We start from the raw sequence: 4,417 nt of genomic DNA, 5'->3' as shown, positions 1-4,417 counted from the left end.
CACACAGAATCCTCTCAGAGACACCCCTCCTCCCACACTCTCAGTCATCAGCCAATCACATCACACTTGTCTCCCTCTATCACTCTCTTTACATTACTGCAGTCAAACTAAACATTTAAAGAAACACACACCCCAAAACATGAAATCATTACAAAGAGACCAACAAGCATTTCAGGGTGTAAGCTATGAAGAGTCAGATCTCTCTTCGCCAGGCTCAGGCTTATCTGACAAAGGGAGTTTTGACTCTTGAAAGTTTCTACTTTGAAAATTTCATTGGGCTCTCAGGTGCGACTGGACTCAAATCTAGATCTTCTTCTGCTGACCAACACAGCGATCCTCCTGACACTAACAACAAAGGTATTCCCCTCCCCGGATCATTTTGGTCGCGCTTTTCTGCATCTTCGCCCATGACCACGATATCCTTTTTGAGAGACATTAACATATAATTTTTAATACAGATTTACTGAAGTGCCAGTCATGTCAAAAAGTTCACACGTTTTGTAGGAAAAGAGAGAGAGAGAGAGAGAGAAAATGGCAAAAATTAAGAATTACCGTCTGTCCGCACGAGGGACAAGCGAAATAAAAATGGTGGTTCTTGATTTCAGCTGGAGTGCTTGCAAAATCAGACAGCCTTTCTAGAGATTTGCTCCTCTGTCCCTCTCTGTAGTGAGAGCCCACTGTCCTGTCCTGTCATAGCGTGGATGGTGGAGCGAATGAGGACCTCCTACTGCATTTTACTCACTGATCAAGAAGGTTCTCTGTGGACCTGGAGAAGTTCTGCATCCTGCCGTGGCCTCAGTAAAGCGGGCAGCCTCCTCTTTCCCAGCGTGCACTAACACACATTTGCGTTTTCTTAGGGCCGCACAGACCGGAAATGGTGTGACTATGAACGCTGTCTGCAACTACCAGAAAGATCTTCTCCCCGCCCCTTTTGACCGTGCAGAGGTCCACAGAGAGATGAGCGACAGGATGAACGGGGGCCGCAAAATGGGACACTACAATGTGCAGGAAAACAGTCTCCAAGTGAACGGTAAGGCTGTCTTTGGCTGGGGAGGTTGCTTGAGGCTGCCTCAGCTGCTGTGGTCCACAGGCAGCCTCCACATCCAAATCCCTCCCCAGATTTTGGAGTTCCTAAAGACTCGGTCTTCTTTCTGAACTGGAACCGACACCTTAGGAGTTCTCTGTTCCTCGGTTTCTCGTTTTTGACATTTGCGTGGTTTACTGCAACTTGCGGTTTTTTAGCCAAGCTCCTGCACCCATAGATAAAAAGAGTCCCGATTGGATAATACCTAGTGATTTGGGGGTGGAGCCTAAGGAAGGCAGGGCTTTGGGAAGGGAAAGTGTGCTGGCTCAGCCGGTTACCACGGTTACCTACACACTGGAAGCTGGGAACGCAGTCCGGAATCAGGTTAAACAACAGGGCCAAAGGTTGGCCAGCCGGGGAATCAGTCCCAGATTGCAGGAGTCAGGAACAAGGAGTGGTGGCTACACACCAGAAGCAGATCTGAGCATACAGAGCTGCTACCGCGCTAGCTGCACGGAGTGCTTTTGAGCAGGTCCTCCCTTCCGTGGGAGTTGAGTCTGCGAAGGCTTACAGCTCCTCCCGTTGCCTTTGCAGGAACTGCACTCTGGCACTCCTTCTTCGGTCCTGCATAGTCAGCCTCTGGCGTGCCCTATGTCTGGGGGACTCAGGAGAACTCGGAGGGGGAGTCTGGCCTCGGGGTGTCTGCAGCTGGGGGTGTTGGCCCAGGCTCAGGATCCATCTCTCCACACTCAATCGCTTCTACTCACACTCACTCGCTTATATAACCAACCTCACCAGTAGGTTGTGCTGCTGAACATCTGAGTGCTTGGATTGCTTCGGTATTGATTCTCTGTTTTGACTGTTTAACTGTAGTCAGGGGTCATTTCGTAAAAAAAAGAGGTGCAGGAGCTCATTAGCATACCTCATTAGCATAACTTATTTGCATATGCCACACCCCCGACATCACCGGAAGTGTGTCAGAAGGCAACACCCACCGCTCAGGCTCCACCCCAAAAATCTGCCAGGAAAGTGTTGTGTTTTTTTTTAGGATTGTAGCTTTACGATTGGTATCTCACTATTTAAAGGGTAGCCATGTCAGTCCGCAGTAGAACAGTTAGATTTTAGTCCAGTAGCACCTTAGAGACCAACAAGAGTTTGGTGTAGTGGTTAAGTGCGCGAACTCTAATCTGGGAGAACCGGGTTTGATTCCCCACTCCTCCACTTGCACCTGCCTGGATGACTTTGGGCAAGCCATAGTTCTGATAAGAGCTGTTCTTGAAAAAGAGCAGTTCTCAAAAGAGCTCTCTCAGCCCCACCTACCTCACAGGGTGTCTGTTGTGGGGAGGGGAAGGGAAAGGAGTTTGTAAGCCACTCTGAGACACCTTTGGGTTGTGAAGGGTGGGGTATAAATCCAATCTCCTCCTCCTCCTCCTCCTCCTCTTCTTCTTCTTCTTCTTCTTCTTCTTTTCTTCTTCTTCTTCATTTCTTCTTCAGTGGGGGAAGTAATCCAGACTGGTTAGGTCACAATGTTCCCTCTAAGCTGCATAAATTAGTTTGCTCTGGAGCCATCCCTTCCTGAGCTAAAAGACAAAAATGGGTGAGCTGGAGGCTAAAGAACTGTGAGCTAGCTCACACTAACTCAGCTTAGAGGGAACACTGGCCACACCCTCTTTTGCTCCAGCCAGGGCTTTGCACATTTTTTGTAGGCCCCGCTTGGAAATAGCGGGAATGACCTTCCAGTCTGAATAGTCCTGCCGCTCCAAAGCAGAACACCAGAGCCCAGCTCAGCTTATCTGGCTACTGAGGGATTTTTCTTTGGCTTTCTTCCCACGGAGGAGCACACCTCTCTTCGGGGAGATGGAAGAACGTGCTCTGAAGAAGAACCTGGACTCTGCAACAATTTAAAAAGAAGACACATGGAAGGAGAAGCCACTCCAGTCCAAGGCCCCCAGACGGGGGGGGGGGCGGAATGTACAGGCTGCGCCCGCGTTGAAACTGGGCAGCTCGGGAAGCACAGAGACGGTGGAAGCGTCCCTGTCTCTCGCTCCCACAGTGGCTCCCCACCCCTCCGCCTCCAGATCGGGCCAGGAGGAGTTGGAGCGATGCCTGTCTGAGGAGGAAGAACGGTGCCGTGGTGAGGCCAAGGCAGCCGCAACCAATGCTCCCTCTAAGCTGTGGAGTCTTGTGAGCAAAAATTCTGCTTTGTGAGCGACTGGCATTAAAGTGGTGAGCGAGCGATTTGGCGACTGCATGTGTCAGTTTGCTCCGGAGCCCTCCTTCCTGAGCAAAAAGACAAAAATCTGTGAGCCGGAGGCTAAAGGACTGTGAGCTAGCTCACACTAACTCCGCTTAGAGGGAACACTGGCAGCAACCTAGTCTGCCTGATACTGCAGAGGCTGTGAGTCTGCTCCCCTACAGGGCCCCCAAAATGCCCTAGGAAGTCTTCTGAGTCATCAAGATCCTAGGACGGGATTTCCCCCCCAGTGGGCACTGTCCCTTCTCCTCAGCCTTCCTTTCATTTCAGTAGATTCCTCAGGAAGGTAGTGACAAGTCTCAGGTACCCCTCAGAACCAACAGAAAAGGGTGCCAAATCGACAACATCCAGCTTAGATGAAAAAGGCTTTAAGCAACCATCAAAGAAGCTAAAAGGGTGGCCGTTTCCCAACTGTTTTGGTGAAGCCGTACGATCGGAGTGGGCAGTGCCAAGGTACGGATCAACTTTACAGAACGTTGCCGAGAAATTTTACATCCTACCTGATGAAATCACGGAGGATCTGAAGGTACCCCGGGTGGATGCTCCTATAGTGGCTCTTCGTTCAGGTGCTGTATTATCGAAGGACGGAGACAACGTTCCAAAGGACCGCGTCGATAGAAAAAATCAGTCGTCACGAAGTTCCACGAGACAGCTCCCCTGGCATTCAGAGCCTCAGGGGTACTCTCCAACTTCGAAAGTAAATAATAAGGGGACCAGCAATTCATACAACAAACATAGACAGATAAGAAATTGCTGCAAGGTTCACAAATTACAGTAAATAGACAATAATAAACTTGGTAACAGTGATGCTTCGTGATGTTTAATTCTTTGATGTTTCAAAACACAGGACGTCACCCACAGAAGATGACATCAACAAGAACAAGAAGACGAACATCTCGAGTGGTTGTTCGTTTCGATGGAACTCTTTATCAACCCAAATTCGAATCCCTGGTTGTCTTATTATATTCAATAATGATATCAATCTCCAATACAGCTTCAACAGCACACAGGCTAACAGGTCTTAATCCAAGTCTTGTTGTCCGAATGTAAGACTTGTTAGCCTGTGTGCTGTTGAAGCTGTATTGGATTAAGACCTGTTAGCCTGTGTGCTGTTGAAGCTGTATTGGAGATTGATATCA

The sequence above is a fragment of the Gekko japonicus genome, unplaced genomic scaffold (genome assembly GCF_001447785.1).
Source record: "Gekko japonicus isolate JY-2015 unplaced genomic scaffold, Gekko_japonicus_V1.1 scaffold4064, whole genome shotgun sequence".
NCBI lineage: Eukaryota > Metazoa > Chordata > Lepidosauria > Squamata > Gekkonidae > Gekko > Gekko japonicus.
Note: the sequence above shows the minus strand (reverse complement) of the source record.